The 20638-nt window shown below is 34.3% G+C and overlaps 1 protein-coding gene across 5 annotated transcripts in view; it reads right to left on the bottom strand.

Annotated features, from left to right (window-relative positions):
- Window positions 1-16715, bottom strand: part of PALLD (palladin, cytoskeletal associated protein) — a 417425-nt gene extending 400710 nt beyond the window's left edge. For 4 of the 5 annotated variants that reach the window (XM_045078294.1, XM_045078296.1, XM_045078295.1 and 1 more), the window contains exon 1: window positions 16577-16714. The gene's annotated coding sequence lies outside the window, so the exon portion shown is untranslated. Of the gene's footprint in view, window positions 1-16576 lie in introns of all 5 variants that reach the window. The other variant, XM_045078298.1, reaches the window with a different exon arrangement.
- Between the last annotated feature and the right edge of the window lie 3923 nt (window positions 16716-20638).

Here is a 20638-nt window from a genome sequence, read left to right as displayed (position 1 = left end):
ATGAGATTTAATGTTTTATTTCAAACAGTGCTTTTGGTGATTCTATGCTGGTATAATAGTCACAGAAAGTGAAATACAGTGAAAAGAACTAATTATACTGTCTCTAATGAATAAAGAAGTGAGATAAACATTATCAAGTTGTTAAACATTAACAAGTTCCAATTTAGCAGGTAGAATTGAAAGATTTTTGAAATTCTGAGGAGTAAAGTATTTTCCTACATCTTTAAATTTTCTCTGTCCCCTGTCTCCATCCTCAGAAGAAATTTGAATTGCTTGGAAATTCTCCTTTTCATCTTTTTCCCTTTTGTACATTCTTCATCTGTTATTAATAATTTGACTTTAAACTCTGATAAACCAGAGCCATTTTCTAATTTTTTGAAATGTGTATAGGCCTAGCTTCTTCTCCATGGGAGAAATGGCTCTTTGTTGGTCCTGCATGTTTTATGTTTCTATGTTTTTCTGTTTCAACTCCAGTTTATCCTTAAAAATACTATGTAATTTCACTTCCTTTTGGTGCTTTCTGATTCCTCAGTCAGTGTACTTCTCTCTTTCTTCAAACATGGTACTTTGCATAGCATTCTCCTATAACAGTCATCTTACTGAATTACTAATATGAGTTAGAGAACTCTTCATCCATTAGACTGTGAACTTCTTGAAAGAGATGTAACTGACAGTCTTTGAATGGCTAATGCTTGGCACAGTGTCTGGGCCATGGCAGATGATGGAGAGAAACTGCCTGGTACTTCAAACATGGATTGAACCCTAACTAGGATTTGATGGGAAACAGAGCCATACAAACAAAGACATGAGGCACAAATGTCTCATTCCCTGCTTGCTCTCAGCCATTCAGAACTCACTGCAGCATTTCTCTGGGACCTACTGTCCTCAGTGGAACATTGTTCTGCTCTTTCCCCTGCTGTTTCATCTGTCTTACCAATAGGTACTCATCCCCTGGGTTCTGTTTTCTAGTAAGAACTTGATAAAGTAATCAGTGCTATATGTTAATAGCTGTTAGTGTGGAAAATATAAAATGCACATTTCATGCTCGTTTCACTAATACAAGACAGTGGGTCTGACACTGCATTAATAAAAACCTTATCTATAAAGATATCGATTCTTATGGTTCTCAGTACCTGCCAAGAAAGATTCTCATGAAAAAATTCAGAATCAGAAAAACATTTATTTTGTTTTCTTAGCATTCCTACTATTAGACAATCACAATTCTGTAACCTTTTTTGATGATGCTCTTTGGCATGGATGTTACCAAGCTCAGAGTTAAATTTTGAATAATAGAAATATGGACATTTTTAGTCCCCCCCCCTTTTTTTTTTAGCTCTCTTTCTCTCTTTACTTATTCAGTCAGCATATTTTTTGTTGAGTGCCTACTGCATTAGGCTCCTCTTCTACAGGTTGGAGACATAGCTGTAAGACTCCTCTGCTCTAAGGAGTTAACCTACTAAAGGAGAAAAGGCAAAAATAGGAAATTGAGATAATGTCAGGTTCTCAATTTGGTCTTGGTTTGGTCTTAAACCTTTTAATTGATTTTGGACAACTGCATTGTTCTTTTATTGCATGCAGTCTCAAATTATATTTGAAAGTTAAGGTACAAATGAAACAAAACAAAATAAAACAAACCAGTAAATACAATAAGATGCATGTTGTATATTAAGATTGGTGTTTTTCAGACCTGTTATGGAAGGCATGCTGCTGGTGGGAGGGTGGCACTCACAGGAGGAGGATACCCTCAGGCTTGCTGTGCTTTAGGTTCTTTCAATTTCTACCATGCAGGCAGCTGCAGTTATCCTCACAGTGCTCTGAAGGCAGATTCTTCCAGGCGAACTCTGATATTTATGCATGACATTTATGCTAAACTTAAGGAAATATTTGGTGAAGCAAGGTTTAGGAAGGTTAGCAAATACTATGAGGCATTACAGATTTCCTTCCACCTTGAACTTCAGTGACAGCTTATCAGCATCTTGACTTTCCCAAGCAAATACTGCTTTCTATTGTAAATGTCCTTGGTCACCTATTTTGTTAAACCCCCATGGCATATTTCATTCATTCTAAGGAATTTGATGCTACTTAATTTATAGATTATTTCCAAGAGTAATTTTATGGTTTACAGCTTTTCCCTGAGTTAATATCGTTTGAATTCTGTCAGACTCTCAAGATCTACTATGAAATATGAGTTTTCATTGAACTTTTAAAATTTCATTTGTCTATCACACATTTTAACACAAGCAATTTTATCATTAAATTGTCTTGAAATTACTTTCCTAGTATTTGGGAAAATATTTATTGTTGAGTTCCTAAATATAAATATAAATATATACGATTTACAACATACATGAGTGTATAAATAATAGAAAAGAGAAAAGAGAGACAAATTTAGAAATTATAAATAACATTTGTTTTTTGAGTTGCTGACTTCTGGGGATAATTACGTGAAAACAAGATCTATGGTAACTGGAAAATCCTCTTTTTTGCCAGCCAAAAAATTTTTGTGGGACACCCCCTGCAGGATCCCTATGAGCTATCTGATCCTCAGAATAATTGATGGGGTTATCATTATTTTTCTTCTTATTTTTATTATTTCTGCACCCAAAACTTCAGCATAAAAACATTCAATTATTTGGCTAAAGGTGAACTGTCAGGAAATGGCAGTTTTAGGGTTAAAACCTGTATTTAACCAAAAAGTTTCCTTTTTCTCTTGGGGATATTATGGCTCTTTATTTTAAGAATTTAGATAAGGGGAGAACGTATGCAATCTGTCTATGCAATTCCTTGTAGAGACATAGAGAAGCTACCGTGATTTTGAAAGAAAAACTGTTTGATGCTAGAAAAAGGCTGACAGGCACTAAGGGTCACACAGTATCTCATACCACATGAGCCAGGTACTTTATTTATTTAGAGAGAATGTGTGGCAGGGGAGAGGGGAGGTGGGAAAGGTCAGAAGGAGAGAAAGAGACAGAATCTTAGGCAGGTCCCATGTTCAGCGTGAGGCCTGACTGGGGCCACGGTGGGTGGGTGGGTGGGTTGTGGTGGTGGTGGTGCTGTAGGTCTGGGGAGATGGGCTAGATCTCACGACCCTGAGATCATGACCTGAGTTGAAATCAAAGAGTCAGATGCTTAACTGACTGAGTCACCCTGACACCTGGGTGTAGTAACATTTCAACAGGCATTTAAAAATGCATATGTACTACTTCAAAGATACAAATGTAGTGATCCAAAGGGCACCTGCACCCCAATGTTTATAGCAGCAATGTCCACAATAGCCAAACTATGGAAAGAACCTAGATGTCCATCAACAGATGAATGGATAACAATGGAATATTACACAGACATCAAAAAAAGGAATCTTGCCATTTGCAATGACATGGATGGAACTAGAGGGTATTATGCTAAGCAAAATAAGTCAATCAGAGAAAGACAATTATCATATGATCTTACTGATACAGAGAATCTTAGAAACAAGGCAGAGGATCATAGGGGAAGAGAGGAAAAAATGAAACAAGATGAAATCAGAGAGTGAGACAAATCATAAGAGACTCTTAATCTTAGGAAACAACTTGAAGGTTGCTGGAGGAGATGGGGAAGGGGGGATGGGGTGACTGGGTGATGGACAATGGGGAGGGTGTATTGTGGTGAACACTATGTGTTGTGTAAGAATGATGACTCACAGACCTCTACCCCTGAAACAAGTAATACATTGTATGATAATTAAAAAAATAAAAACATAAATGTAATATTAAAAAATTTATAGTTCATCATAAAGGGATTTGGAGAGCAGCTGCCTAGTGGAGGAAATTTTTGTGCTTAAACTTGAAATTTGACATAAACATTTAGCTCTGTCTTATTTTTATGTTAAAGTAGATTATTAATCAGCTAATATCTGACCCTATTAAAGAGGCATAATGAAACTTTAGAGATGATAGATGTCTGTTACCTTAATTGTGGTAGTGGTTTCACAGGTGCATGTGTATGTCCAAACTCATGAAGTTGTTTACATTAAACAGGTGAAGTTTTTTGTGTATCAATTATACCTCAATAAAGTTAAAAAATGGATATGTAGTTAGGAATAAATACATGAAAAGTTTGGAAGAACATGTACCAGATAATGTTGATTATCTTGTGATAGGGCTTGGGCAGAAATAGGGTTGAGGGGTGGGACATTTAAGAAAATTTTTTTTGTTTATTCCATATTCTTTGAAAAATTAAAAAAAAAACAGTTAAATTGAGTGATTTTACAATTTAAATTAAGCATTTTAATTTCTGTTTATTTTCATAATTAAACAATTTCTAAAAAAGTATAAAAACTGTTGGTACAAAGGTTCAAAACTAAAGATATTTCAAAATAAAATCTACACTATGAAAACAAAAGTTAAAAATACTTAAAGCTGTTTTATTTTGTTGTTTTGGAATCACAGGCAATTCCTAGGCCAAACTTCTGCCTTTCATTTTTTTAAAAAATTTTTATTAAACTTTCATTTATTTATTTTTAAATTCTGTATGTTCATATGTTCATATGGTGTCACATTAGTTTAAGGTATAAAATATAGTGATTCAACAATTCTTTACTTTCTCAGTGTTCATCACAGTAATTGTACTCTTAATCCCTATCACTTATTTTACACACCCCTCCCCCACCTCCCCTCTGGTAACCATCTGTTTGTTCTCTGTAGTTAAGAGTCTGGGTTTTTTGGAAAAAACGTATAAACAACCACAAAACCAGTAAGAAAATGGCAATAAATATCTATCAATATTACTTTGAATATAAATGGACCAAATGTTCCAATCAAAAGACACAAGGTGATATAATAGATAAAAAACAAGGTCCATTCACATGTTGCCTGCAAGAGACTCATTTCAGACCTGAAAACACCTGCAGATTGAAAGTGAAGGGATGGAGAAATATTTATTATTCAAGTGGATGTCAAAAGAAAGCCAGAAAAGCAACAATTACCTCAGATAAAACAGACTCTAAAATAAAGACTATAAAAAAGGAAAGAAGGACACTATATAATAGCAAAAAGGACAACCCCACAAGTACCCAACATGGGAACACCTGAATACATAAACTACTAACAAATATAAAGGGGCTATTTGATAGTAACACAAATAGTAGGGGACTTTAACCCCTCACTTACATTGATGGACAGATCACCAAACAGAAAACCAGTAAGGAAACAGTGACTCTGAATGACAGACTAGAACAGATAGATTTAACAGATAAAGTGAGAACATTCCATTCTAAAACAGCAGAACACACATTCTTTTCAAGTGCACATGGAACATTTTCCCGAATAGATCACATATTAGGCCACAAAGCAAGTCTCAACAAATTAAAAAAGATCAAAGTCATATCATGCATCTTTTATGATCACAGTGCTATGAAACTAGAAAACAACTACACACACACACACACACACACACACACACACACACAGAGTCTGGAAAGACCACAAATACATGGAGGTTATATAACATGCTACTAAACAATGAATGAGCCAAACAAGAAATCAAAGAAGAAATCAAAAAGTACATGGAGATAAATGAAAACATACTGGTCCAAAATCTTTGGGATGCAGCAAGAGTGGTTCTAAGAGCAAAGTTTATAACAATACCTGTTTAACAACCAAGAAGCAAAAAAATCTCAAATAAATAACCTCATCTTACCCTAAAGGAGCTAGAAAAGGAAAAACAAAACAAAACAAAACAAAAACCCACTTGAAATCAGCAGAAAGAAGGAAATAAAGATTAGAGCAGAAATAAATGATATAGAAACTAAAAAAAAACCAAACAAAACAACAAATTTAAAAAAACAAAAAGCGGGGTGCCTGGGTGGCTCATTGGGTTGAGCTGCTGCCTTCGGCTCAGGTCATGATCCCGGCGTCCTGGGATCGAGTCCCGCATCGGGCTCTCTGCTCAGTGGGGAGCCTGCTTCCTCCTCTCTCTCTGCCTGCCTCTCTGTCTACTTGTGATTTCTGTCTGTCAAATAAATAAATCTTAAAAAAAAAAAAAAACAACAAAAAGCAAAAAACCAAAACAATAGACCAGATCAATGAAACAAGGAGCTGTTTCTTTGAACAGATAAAACTGATAAACCTCTAGCCAGACTCATTAAAAAAAAACAAAAAAGAAGGAAGAAAGAAAAAAAGAAAGAAAGAACTCAAACAAAGAAACAATAAAAACAACAAGAGTCTGGGTCTTTGTCTTTTTTGTTTGTTTTGTTTCTTAAATTCCACATGAGTCAAATCATATGATATTTGTCTTTCTCTGACTAAATCATTTCACTTAGCATTATATCCTCTAGATCCCTTCATGTTGCAATGTTGCAAATGGCAAGATTTCATTCCTTTTCTAGGGCTGAGTAGTTCATTGTATATATATACCACCTTTTCTTTATCCACTCATCTGTGGATAGACACTTGGGTTGCTTCCATAATTTGGCTACTGTAAATAATGCTACAATAAACAGTGGTGAATAGATCTTTCTAAAGGCTTCTTGTTTTCTCTGGATAACTACCTAGTAGTGGAATTCTATTTGTAATTCTTTGAGAAACCCTCTGTACTGTTTTCCACAGTGGGTGCACCAATTTGCTTTCCCACAAACAATGCATAAGGGCTCCCTTCTCTCCATATGCTCACCAACATTTCTTGCTTACTGTGTTTTTGATTTTAGCCATTCTGACAGGAATGAGGTGATATTATGGTTTTAATTTGCATTTCCCAGACGATTAGTGATGTTGAGCATTTTTTCTGGTGTCTGTTGGCTATCTGTAGTTCTTCTTTGGACAAATGTCCATTTATATCTTCTGATCATTTTTGAATTGTTTTGAATCTGTTTTTTGGTACTGAGTTATAGAAGTTCTTTATACATTTTGATATTAACCGCTTATCAAATACATCATTTGCAAACATCTTCTCCCATTTTGTGGGTTGCTTTTTTGTTTTGTTGATGGTTTCCTTCACTTACAAAAGTCTTTTATTTTGATATAGTCCCAATAATTTAATTTTGCTTTCAGTTCCCTTGCCAAAGATAACATATCTAGAAAAATATTTCTATGGCTGACATCAAAAAGATTATTGCCTATGTTTTCTTCTAGGAATTTTATGATTTTATGTCTCACATTTCACTGTTTTGCATACGGTTGTTCAGTTTTCTGAAAACTATTTGTTGAAAAGACTGTCTTTCTCCCATTATATATTCCTGCCTCCTTTGATGTAGAATAATTGACCATATAATTGTGGGGTTACTTTTGGGCTTTCTATTCTGTTCTGTTGATCTATGTGTCTATTTTTGTGCCAGATCATACTGTTTTGATTACTACAGCTTTGTAGTACCTCTTAAAATCTGAGATTGGGATACCCCCAGTTTTGTTTTTCTTTTTCAAGATTGCTTTGACTCTTTGAGGACTCTTGTGCTTCTATGTAAATTTGAGGATTATGAGTTCTAGTTCTGTGAAAACTGCCATTGGTATTTTGGTAGGGATTGCATTAAATATGTACATTGTTTTGAGTAAAATGGATATTTTAACATTTGTACTCCCAAACCACAAGCCTGGAATATTTCACCATTTGTGTTATCTTCAATTTCTGCCATCAGCATTTTATAGTTCTCAGAGTACAGGTCTTTCACTTCCTTGGTTAGGTTTATTCCTAAGTATTTTATTATTTCTGGTGCAATTGTAAATGGAATTGTTTTCTTAATTTGTCTTCCTTCTATTTCATTATTAGTGAATGGAAATGCAACAAATTACTATATATTGATTTTATATCCTATAACCTTACTGAATTCATTTATCTGTTCTAGTAGTATTTTGGTTCAATCTTTTGGGTTTTCTATATATAGTATTAGAACCTCTGAAAACAGTGAAAATTTTACTTCTTCCTTATCAATTTTCTCAGTTTTCTGCCATTGAGTATGATGTTAACTGTGGGATTTTATATATGACCTGCATTATGTTGAGGTATATTCCTTCTACATTTACTTTGTTGAGGGTTTTTATCATGAATGGATGTTGTACTTTGTAAAATACTTCTTTTGCATCAATTGAGATAAACATATGTTTTTTGTTCTTTCTCTTGCTTATGTGATGTATCATGTTGATTGATTTGTGAATAGTAAACCACACTTGCATCCCTGGAATAAATCCCACTTGACTGTGATAATTTTTTTTTTAATGTATTGTTGAATGCGGTTTGCTGATATTTTGTTAAAGATTTTTGCATCTATGTTCATTAGAAATATTGGCTGGTAGGTTTTATTTTATTTTATTTTTTGTTGTTTGTTTTTTTTTGTAGTGTCTTTTTATCCTTTTTGTATTAGGATAATGCTGGTCTTATGGAATGAATTTGGAAGCTTTCCTTCCTCTATCATTTTTTGAAATAGTTTGAGAAGGATAGGATTTACTATACTTTTTTTTTTTTTTTTAAGATTTATTGTTTTTAGAGAGAGAGAAAAAGAGAGAGAGCACATGAGCAGGGGTAGGAGCAGGAGAAGATGGAGAGAGAATCTCAAGCAGACTCCCTGCTGAGCATCAATATCAAAGGGTCAGTCTCATGACCTGAGATCATGTCCCAAGTCAAAATCAAGAGTCAGATGCTTAACTGATTGGGCTACCCAGTTGCCCTGATATTAACTATTCTTAAGTCTTTAGTAGAATTCACTTGTGAAGCCATTTGGTCCTGGACTTTGGTTTGTTGGGAATTTTTTCATTACCGATTCAATTTCATTGCTAGTAATTGGTCTGTCCAAATTTTCTATTTCTTCCCAGTTCAGTTTTGGGAGAATATTTCTAGGAATTTCTCCATTCCTTCTAGGTTGTCCAATTTGTTGGCATATAATTTTTCATAATATTCTCTTATGATTGTATTTCTATGATGCTGGTTTCTGTTTCACCTGTTTCACTTCTGATTTTATTTATTTGTGTCCTCTTTCTGTTTCCCTGTCTCTCTTTTGATGAATTTGACTAAAGGTTTATCAGTTTTATTGAAGAAAAGCTCCTGGTTTCATTGATTTGTTTTAGTGTTTTTTAGTTTCTATTTCATTTATTTCTGCTTCAATCTTTATTATTTCCTTCTTTTCTACTGGCTTTGGGTTTTGTTTGCTCTTCTTTTTCTACTAACTTTAGGTGTATGATTAGGCTGTTTATTTGAGATTTTTCTTGGTTCTGAGGTAGGCCTATATTGCTATAATGCTCCCTCCTAGAACAACTTTTGCTGCATCCCAAAGATTTTGTGTTTTCATTTTCATTTGTCTTCATGTACTTTTTTGATTTCTTCTTTGGTTTCTTGGTTAACCAATTCTCCATTCATTGTTTAATAGCATGTTACATAAGCTTCGTGTATTTGTGGTCTTTCCAGATTTTTTTCTTTTGGAGTTGTTTTCTAGTTTCATAGTGTTGTGATTGGAAGAGATGCATGATACAACTGCAGTCTTTTTTGAATTTGCTGAGACTTGTTTTGTGGCCTGTATGTGATCTATTCTGGAGAATTTCCCATGTGTACTTGAAAAGAATGTGTATTCCTATTTTTGGATGGAATATTCTGAATATATATGTTAGATCCATCTGCTTCAAAGTGTCATTCAAAACCGCTGTGTCTTTGTTGATTTCCTATCTGGATGATTTATTCATTGATGTAACTGGGGTGTAAAAGTTCCCAACTATTATTGTATTACTATTAATTTCTTCCTTTATGTTTGTTAATAGTTACTTTACATATTTGGTGCTCCCATGTTGGGTGCATAAATATTTACAATTGTTCTATCTTTTGTTGGATGTTCTCTTTATGATGATGTGATGTCCCTTTTTGTGTATGTGTTTTTTTTTTTTTTTTAGGTCTATTTTGTCTAATATAAGTGTTGTCACCCTAGCTTTCTCTTAGCTTCCATTTGCATGACAAATGTTTTCCAGGCCTAACTCTCAATCTGCATGAATCTTTAGGTCTGAGAAGTGTCTCTTATAGATAATATATAATTGGGTCTTGCTTTTTTATCTATTCAATCACATGTGTCTTTTGATTGGAGCATTTAGTCCATTTGCTTTCAAAGTTATTATTGATAATTTCTTCCTTTTATTAACATAACTTTCTGGGCCCAAGTTGGAGCCACTCCTGCCTGGGGTTCCTCACTAGCATATTGAAACTTAGATAACTTTTGAGAATTGTAAATGTTCTGCTTAACTAGAAACACGATCAGTCAATCCCCAAATGCCAAACCAACTCTGGGTTTTATTTGTATTTCTTTACTCTTTCTTACTCAAACAGGGATGACTAAGTGGCTCTTGCCAAGATATTTTCTATTTTTCTCTTCCTTGTTCTTCATTTTTTATACTATAAAAGTTTTCTGGCTTTCTACCCCATTTTGCAGTTCTCCAAAAGGAAACTGTCCACTTACTGAAGTGTTTAAAGAAAACTTGTTTTATTACCTAAATTATCTAGTTTAATCATTTTTTAACAGTTTTTGTGACAAGGATGGAAACTAAAAGTGTAGGTAATGGCCTATAGGACAACAAGATGCTGCATAGATGCCTTGTGAACCCTTTGAATTCTCTGTTCCTTTCATTGTTACTGAGGGCTGTGGGTAAGTCACTGTCAGATTTGAACTCTAACAGTGTTCAGTTGTCCCTTGTGTTCAGCTCTCTGATCCAAACTTTATTTTTAAAATGTTTATTTAAAAAAAGTATACACACAAACATGCACACATAAACACAGAAAAATCATTTGTAAACAAACAAACAAATCCCAGAAAGGTTCTGGAAGTCCTGTAAAGGTTCTGGGATAGTTATATTGGGAGTCTACAATGGGTGGCAGTCATTAGGGGACTCACAAAGCCTAATGTGAGTCCACGGCATAAATTACTTGGGTTCTTGGGAAAATAAGTTAAGAAATTAGATTGTTTAGACCATCAAAACCAAAATCTAAGTAGGAACAAGTAAAAGCCATCAGGGTATCTGCCATTATAAAGATAGTTTGTGTAATGAATAATATATCTATTGTTAATGACAACCTTATAAGCTAAAGTCTCAAAAGTGGTGGGGAGGAGTAGAGCACTTAAAAGCTGTTACTGGCACTTAGATCCTAATTCTAGGACTCCCAGACCAAGATAAATTGGTCATGGAATGAGTTAGATTGATACTCATTCACCTACCAACCTCAAGAAAATTTTGTGAAATGAGGCAATTTGAAAACACCACAAAACTCCCAACCCAGTGGCATATACCTCTTAGGTTTTAATTTGTCTTTCAGAGAACCAAGACTTAGCTAAAGAAATAGGATTATCAAGATTCAAAGAATTGAACACACTACATTTTGGCACACCTGCTTATTTAATGTCTAAGAACTATAGTCTTGGAAACTGTAGATATCTTAAAAAAAAAAAAAGATAAACTCTTACTAAAACAACTTAGAATTACAATGGCCATTATGGGGAACATTCCAATTAGACAAGATCATTCATGTAAGAAGTGTCTTGAAAGCAAGGACCCCAAAATCAACAAACAGAATAAGATACCTATTGTAATTGGCATGAAGAAGTCTCCAAAATGGTTCAAGATTCCAAATGGTTTCATTGAAAGATTCATTGCAAAAGGCTGATGAAAAATTATCCTACTTAATATGAGTACTCAGTCTATTAATCCTCCATCTGAACCACTTTTCTACTCTGAAGAGACCACAAGAGTGTAAACAAAAGTCCAAATTATTGGCCTTGTAAGTGCAATAGACCCAACGCTAGGAACTCAAAACACTTTGGGCCTTTTCTGCTGTATTCTTACCGTAATCAAAACTCTGGTCTAGAAATTGATGTCTCACTTGCAATTAACTGGGACACTGGAAAAATGATTGCCCCTGAAAATTTTGACAAGTTCTTGACACCAACCCAAATACCCCCAAGAGGGCCTCCATATGGGCCCCTCCCAGGGTTGATGGTTTCTAAGAGATTTTCCAGTCAACTGCTACTAGTTACCCCTTAAACCACCAAGGGGAAACTAAAACTAAAGTCAATAGAAAACCTTGCAAAATTCTGGTAAATACTGGGCTACAATTTCCACTTTAAGTGTACTCACTCTGGAGCTCACAGAAAGGATTCTGGGAAAACTGGCAGAAGCTGGTGAAGGGTGAAAGTTATCACCAGAATTAGCTTCCCTGGTACTCTATAGTGCCAGTCAGAGAGGAAGGTAAAATTCCTCTCTGACTGGCAGAGTTTCTTACTTCCAAATCCAGACCCATTGGTTATTGACCCTTTCTCTCCCAGGGACAACTATTGGTTTTTGTTTGTTTTTTCCTGTGTTCTGAGAATTTGGCTTGGCAACTGTCAGTTTTGGGGTACCAAAAATATGGTCCAACAGAAATTTGGGCTGTACTTCAATTTGCAACAGAGGCCTTACTGACAGTAACTAGCTCTCAACACTGTTGGGTAAGTCTTACTTTCCTTGGGCTATCTTTAGGAGTGGTTGTGGATCTTGGATCTATCGTATCTTTTGCACCCTCTTTGAGGACACCTCTTGGGTCCATAAAATTGTTCAATACTGCTAGAAATATTTACTATTTGTCCAAGTTGAAACCCAACAAGATATTTGGAAGGATTTTTAAAGTAGTTTTATGGTGAAAAGTTGGCCAAACTGAAAGCTGATATTTAGAGCCTGATAAGAACTTTTTCAAAGGCCTTTTCTCCTAAGATAAATAAAACTATGTACCCAGAGGGAAAGAAAAACATTCCAAAGACAAGCAGCTTTTAATCCAGAACATGAGAAACTTCTGATTTGTATCTTAAAGATTCCCTATTAAAGAGAAGGAAACTGAGGACAATAAAATTGGATGGATGAATCAGTGCCTTGATATAGTCAGACTCTTTGGGGAATTGAAAACAGCTATACTACCAATTGAGGGCAACTTGTACAACTGGTCTTACAAATTCAGTCTTTGCAAGAACAGAAAAAAGCCCTCTTACCCTTTTTACCAATCTCTAAACCTCCCCTATTCATCTCAAAACCCTTGTAGATATTATAAAAATTCTGTACTTAGGAAACAAAAGTCCTTCTTGGAGGAATTTGTATTTTTTCTCTGTACCTTTGAGATGAAAATGTTCTGTCTGATCTCTAGAAACTGAGGCCATCTCTTTGAAACACAAAATTCAGGGAGGTAATTCTTATCAGAAGAGAACAAACAAACAAACAAACAAAAAAGGGAAACTGGAAAGGAATCAAATAAAAAATCTTAAGAGCTTTCTCCACAAATATTAGTAAAAGGTTTCAGCCATCTGAGCAGGTAACTTTAACTCACTTTATCTTCTAGAAACACGATTTAGATCCAAATTGTTCTTTTATAAACCGGTGAGTTTTGTATTATTGTACCTGCCTCATAGCTAAGAATTTTAATGCAAAAGCTATTAAGAGCTGTTTGCATATATCTCTGTGTATATGCATGTCCTTGTAGGTATGTTGCAGATGAAATTTTTTACCTCCAGATAGCAGTGCCAAAATTAAATTTTTAAAAAAGATTTTATTTATTTATTTGACACAGAGAGAGAGAGAGAGAGAGAGATCACAAGTAGGCAGAGAGACAGGCAGAGAGAGAGGGGAAAGCAGGCTCCCCGCTGAGCAGGAAGCCAGATGTGGCCTGATCCCAGGACCCTGAGACCATGACCAGAGCCTAAGGCAGAGGCTTAACCCACTGAGCCACCCAGGCATCCCATCAAAATTAATTTGTAAAGAGCTCTATTTAACTGGCTTAAAGAAAATTAACTGTTTTTATAAATCAACTATATTCTCAGATACAAATAAACTAACCCCAATATTTTTCAAGTTCTCATGATTGAGGACAATCTTCAGAAAAAAAAAGAAAAAAGCTAGTTTAAGTTTGTTGGTTTAATTAAAATAGGAATGTCTTTAGGAGTATCAGCATTATATGTAATGGGACATACAACTTTTATTTAGCCTAGAATTACAAAAAAGTCAAATAATCTCATATTATCTCTGTTACATAATTTGAAAGCAAGAATGATAACGTGATGGTTACCTACTTAATGACTCATGAAATTTTCATGAATAATCTAAACATAATTGACAACAAGTAAATTAATTAGACATAAGATAAAAGTTTATAAATGAATTTTAAACAGTCATTATGCTTTATGGTATGTCTATTTAAGTTTAAATAATAATTTTGCTTTATGCTGTGTCTACCTAAGAATAATTTCGAAAGGGGTGCCTGAGTGGCTCAGTCGGTTAGGCATCTGGCTCTTGATTTTGGCTCAGGTCATGATCTCAGGATTGTCTCAGTGCGTTAAGCTAGAGCTGGGTGCGGGGCCTGCTTAATATTCTCTCTTGCTGTCCTTTTCCCCACCCCTCTAAAAAATTTAAAAAAGATAGTTTCTAAAAACCTTTTGGTAACTTAAAACCTTAAAATTACACTGAAATAAATTAAATAATGAATATGCACTGAATATCAAATAATTTCCAAATAAAATAAAATACTGAAACATGAATAACTGAACATAGGCTTATCTACTTTTGGCTTCCTTTTACAGAGAAACTAAAAATATTTGGGTCTATTAGTAAATATGTTTTGTGCCACACTGAAAAATTTACTATGAGGAAGAATATACTTTGAGAAATCATAAAATCTATTTATAAATTTGCCAACCCACAGAATGCTAGCATAATAGACAGTCCACAATTGCTTACTAATTAGTTTTTACTAGAAATAAGAATTCTGAGGGTTAAGAATCCTAATTAGCATATGTCATTAAAGCCACTAGAAATATTAAGACAACCATCTCTATACAAGCAAACTAGGATGGGTATTTAGTGAGAAAAGGTATGATGTATACAGATTATTATTTTTTTTTGTATACAGATTATTAAGAGGGAAAAATAATTTTGTCCTAAAGTAAAACAACTGATTGTTTCAGAATAAGAAAGAAAGAAAAAAAGGACAAAATCTGAATGAATATATACAGTTGTAGAAAGTTTGTGGAAAGGAAATCTTGGAAAGGAATATTATGTGTAGTCAAACTGGTTTAGGTTGGATTTAAAAAATGAGTTTTAATATCAAAAGTATGCAGGTCAAATATTATTTACCAAATTTGTTTCACTATTCTCTAATGTAACAGTTACAAATTATAATCAGAGCTACTTTGCTCAATATTTGCTTTTTTTGCTAGAATTTAGCTAGGGCATAGCCATTAACTCCAGATAGCTGAAATTCCTGACTGGAACTCAGTTATGACAATACCCTTTGATATCCTCCACACACATATTAATAATGAAGTGGAGTCTTTTGTCTTGTCCTTACATGTTTCAGTTGGTGTATCTTTAGGAATATATCATGTTTTTTGAAACTTGACTAATGTTTTCCCTCTAAAATTTTTTCAATGAAGTAAAGAAATTAAAGTGGTTGTAATGCCCAGTATAATCTAGATACTTACTCTATTATGAAGGATGCTATAGGACCCCTTCGATGTTCAGTTTTAGAAATAAAACAGAGAAGCTCAAACAGAACTGAGACAAGGCCCCTAAGATATAGACCCTACTCCATATTACACACTAGAATGTGAGAGGACTAATTTGTATTCTAGGAATATGTAATCACATATTTAGAGAGCATTTATTGGCTAACTAAATCTCTTACATCTTGTCCATTGTTACTAATTTGTCAAATAATCTCTGATATTTAAAATCTGAATAATCAAGGTGAGCTTTCAAGATCTTTGAGAAAAAAATATTTGAAAGGATATTTATTATGTAATTTCTATGCATACATGTTGAAGCAGATTTTGCATAGTTATCATCAGGCAATGGACTTGATATGTGGTCACATTATTTAAATTAGAAGGTGATTCATATTTTTAGCAAATGTTAAAAAAAAAGTAATATGAGCCTCCAATCATTCTGTATTAACCTCATATACTGGATTCAAGACAATTTCATGTGTAACTTAAAACACGATATAAAATCATAGTCATATTTAAATTTGACTATAGTTTCCCTTAGTAAGCTCTATTTTATAAATAAGCATGTAACCTTCATGCATAGATATAATTTAAAATATGTATTATAATTTAAAATATCTATTATGATCACAAAAAAGATTTTAAAAAATTTTTGGATTTTTAGTAAAGTTGGAAGTATAGTTAACAACTTAAAATGTTACTAAAAACTAAAGTACCTAACTTTAAGCCCTCAGTATTTAGCCTAAGTATGGGTGAGGTTCAAATTAACTGCGTTCGTATTTTCTATGAAACATAACACATATAAAATCTTGACAAATATTGTTCCATAAGTACATTTATTCCTTTTTGAATTGATAGTACCAATTTAGCATGATTAAGATTATAAGAGAAAATTCAGTTCCTTGATGGCAGAGGTAAAAATAAAGGTAAATCTTATATATTATCTGCTTTTGGAAAGACTACAAAATCCCCATTAGTTTTTCTCTTCAAACAAACAAAACAAAAAATCAAGGCATCTTCTAAATAGTATTACAATTTCAGGCAAACTGTTATATTTTCAGCTTTAAGAAAAAGTTGAAAGAGTGTTGCCCTAGTTAGTATATTAAGAACTACCTTACAAACCTTTTTCAGTCCTTGGTTACTCTGAAGGCTCTGAAAAGGTGATGGGTTTCAGATGAGCATTTCTTCTTTTCTGGGAGAGTGGAGGTTGGTCTTGCCTATTCATTAAAGACAGCTTGGTCCTTGGTCACTTTGAGGCAACTGTGGCCTCAGACTTGCATCTGTCCTCTTACTCCACTCAACTATATTTGGTAACTGAACTCATGTTTCAGCAGACTGCCACGATCAGGAATTCCAGCAGTGGGCTGGGAAGCAACCCTAGGTCTGAGGACTGGGTTCTTAGAAATTAAAGGCACTCAGTGTAGAAAGAACTATATTTATAGATATAATAAACATAGGATTTACACATATCCCTCTACACCCTGACCTTGTGGCTCAAAACCACCACCTGTCCTTTTAACATATTCTTAATCAATTAAAAGTACAGTACGTGATTCCAAGTAGAAAAAGGGACCTTCATAAGAAATGCTCTTCTTTATTATAAACTTCTGCTCTGTATATTTAACTTTTAGTCATATGATAGATTATCCTCAAACGGTAAATCCAGTTAACTATTTAAAAACTCAGCCACCTGCCAAATTGAGTGGGAAGTTCCACTATTGTCTTACTTCAAGTTGTTAATTAAAAGTTATTATAGGACTATCATGTGTATTAAAGACATAATCCATGGTAGGATTAAATAGGCATAAACATATAGGGACTGAATCTTATAAACACTGCAACGCTGAGTTCTAAGCTCAAGGCCTACCACGTTATGAGTATCTAACAAAGATTTATGGAAGAAATACGTGTTGAATGAATATTTTTCAGCACAAATAGGAACCTTCTTACAGTTGTAATAAAATGTTTCATGACCATTTTATTACTTATTTTATAGCATCTCATTGTAACATATTCTAATATTCTGAACTTCCAAATAACAAATAGAACTAAGAAGAAAAGAACGTGTTTCTGTTCCGAGGTCAGGTAGCAAAGCAAAATCTAAGGGAGAAAAATAATCACAAAACCTCCCAGTTAAGTTAATTTGGAAATGAAGCTCTGAGTCTTCATATGTCTAAATAATACCATCACACTTGATCCAGTTTCTTATCTAAATAAGTTTTTTTTCTTTTTCTGATGGCAGAAAACTTATGGAGGTCTGCTCTTAAACTTTTTTTTACAGGCAAAACTGGTCCTTTACAAACGATTCTTGAAACTGGGTACTATTGTGGGCAGTTTCAGCCATTATATTTATTAATAAGTGTTTTCAAAATTTATATTTCTGGGGGAAAACCCTCTGACTGATGAATTTGTCTTCTTTTTACTAAAATCCCATAAGATAATAGTAAAAATCCAAAAGGATAAATATTGGTAAAGAAGATAGGAGATGCTGGAAACGGAAAAAAACTGTTGGCAAATGGTTAACATAAAAATCAGGGATCTAATTACATTAGAAAACCTAAATGTCTGCAGGACATGCTTATGAGAAGCAATAATTAGCCCCACAAAGTCCCTGAAAGGCTCAGGAATTATAGGCACCAGGCCCCTCCCTGAAAATTTTAATTGGCAATTTTAACTATTTCTGGGAGTGAGGCAGGAGCTGAAAATAGGTAATTGGTTCAAAGAATACCCAAGAAGCAGTTAGATCCTATTTTCTCATTTACATTTTGAGCAGCCAGGAGACTACCCTTTCCCATGCCTGGAGAAGATGGGAGGGATAGTCTCTGGGAAATTAAAAACATACAATCTCCAGTCTCAGGAACACAAAACACAGATGAAAAGGATGAGGCTCTTGAAGAAATTTCTGGGGGTTGGATTAGAGAAGGGACAGAGGTTTCCAGTGTATCTAGTAGTACATTTCTAAAAAATAGCAATGATGGGAATATGAAAAAATGATAACATTTGATATATCTTAGTGTGGGTGTCAGTTACATTAATATCTGTACTTTTTGTGTTTAATCAAAAATTAAACAAAAATCTCTGTTATGTCCTAAGGCAAACTGAATATAAAGAGATTGTAGGAATCAAAGTGTTATAACCTCTTCATGATATTACCATAGTTATGGAAGGAACTGCTGAAACTAACTAGGCAAGTTATTAAAAATGACATATGTACAATGAATATATAATGGTATTATTAATTTTAGGATAAATGGATGCTAGATATATAACTACACTTCATCTCAATGTTTTAAAAGATTTTATTGTTGTAGTAATAGTGAACTATGCAGGAGTAACCAAATATATTTCTTCTCTACACCAGAATGTATCTAGCAATAAGTTCTGTATATCCCAGGTTAATTTTATAACCTTGTCTAAAGAGTATGCTGAGGACAGGCACATTCATGTTAGTATTTTTCTCTTATTGAAAGACTGTATATTTGAAAATTGCTAAGAAATTTGATTTTAAAAGTTCTTATCACAAGAAAAAAATTGGGACTATGTGTGATGATGAATGTTAACTAGATTTGTTATGGTGATCATTTCACAATATATACATATATCAAATCATTAGGTTGCACCCCTTAAAAATTAATATAATGTTTTATGTCAATTATATTTCAATTAAAAAATACCAGAGGGGTGCCTGGGTGGCTCAGTGGGTTAAGCCTCTGCCTTCGCTCAGGTCATGATCTCAGGGTCCTGGGATTGAGCCCCGCATCGGGCTCTCTGCTTAACAGGAAGCCTGCTTCCCTTCTCTCTCTGCCTGCCTCTCTGCCTACTTGTGATCTCTCTCTGTCAAATAAATAAATAAAAACTTAAAAAAAAAAACCCAGAAAGATAAACATTCTTGCAGTTCTTAAAAAGAGAAGAGATAGGCATGCAATGCATTAAATGGTAAGGTCACAGAATAAAAATTATGAGTTATAGTGACTCATTTTTTTTTGTTGTTGTGGGGTCATTCACAAATAAAAGAAAATGTAAGTTTCCCCTCCCTTTTTCCAGGAAGTATAGCCAAATTTTATTATATTTAGTGTTCCTTTGTCACAGGAAACTTTTTATAGACATAGAAAGTTAAAAGTTGCAGGTGTAAAATCTCTTAAGGTGATATTGATTTACATGTATTATTAAAACAAGCAAAACAGATAATCACGTCAAAAAATAGGCAGAAGACATGAACAGACACTTCTCCAAAGAAGACATACAAATGGCTAACAGACACATGAAAAAATGCTCATCATCATTAGCTATCAGGGAGATTAAAATCAAAACCACATTGAGATACCACCTTATACCAGTTAGAATGGCCAAAATCAACAAGACAGTAAACAACAAGTGTTGGAGAGGATGTGGAGAAAGGGGAAGCCTCTTACACTGTTGGTGGGAAGGCAAGTTGGTGCAGCCAACTTGGAAAACAGTGTGGAGATTCCTTAAGAAATTAAAAATAGAGCTACTGTATGACCTTGCAATTGCAATACTGGGTATTTACCCCAAAGATACAGATGTAGTGAAAAGAAGGGCCATCTGTACCCTAATGTTCATAGCAGCAATGGCCACAGTCGCCAAACTGTGGAAAGAACCAAGATGCCCTTTAATGGATGAATGGATAAAGAAGATATGGCCCATATATACATTGGAATATTATGCCTCTGTCAGAAAGGATGAATACCCAACTTTTGTATCAACATGGATGGGACTGGAAGAGATTATGCTGAGTGAAGTAAGTCAAGCAGAGAGAGTCGATTATCATATGGTTTCACTTACTTGTGGAGCATAAGGAATAACATGGATGACATGGGGAGATAGAAAGAAGTGAGTTGGGGGAAATCGGAGGGGGAGACAAACCATGAGAGACTGTGGTCTCTGAGAGACAAGCTAAGGGTTTTGGAAGGGGGGTGGTGGGTGGCAGGAGCCTGGTGGTAGGTATTGTGGAGGGCACGTATTGCATGGAACACGGAGTGTGGTGATAAACAATGAATTTTGGAACACTGAAAAAAAAAATAAAATAAAATAAACAAAACAAAACAAAAAACAAGCCTGTAAGATTATCAGCAGGGAAGTGGATGTTGGTGCTTCTAGGAAAAGATTCTGACTTAGAATCTTAGAATCTAAGAAGGTTCCAGACTTAGAGAGAGTTGGGTTCTC

This window comes from Mustela putorius, unplaced genomic scaffold, assembly GCF_011764305.1.
Source record: "Mustela putorius furo isolate JIRA1106 unplaced genomic scaffold, ASM1176430v1.1 tig00000242_pilon_pilon_pilon, whole genome shotgun sequence".
Classification (NCBI taxonomy): Eukaryota; Metazoa; Chordata; class Mammalia; order Carnivora; family Mustelidae; genus Mustela; species Mustela putorius.
Note: the sequence above shows the minus strand (reverse complement) of the source record. Positions and strands in the feature narration are given on the sequence as shown.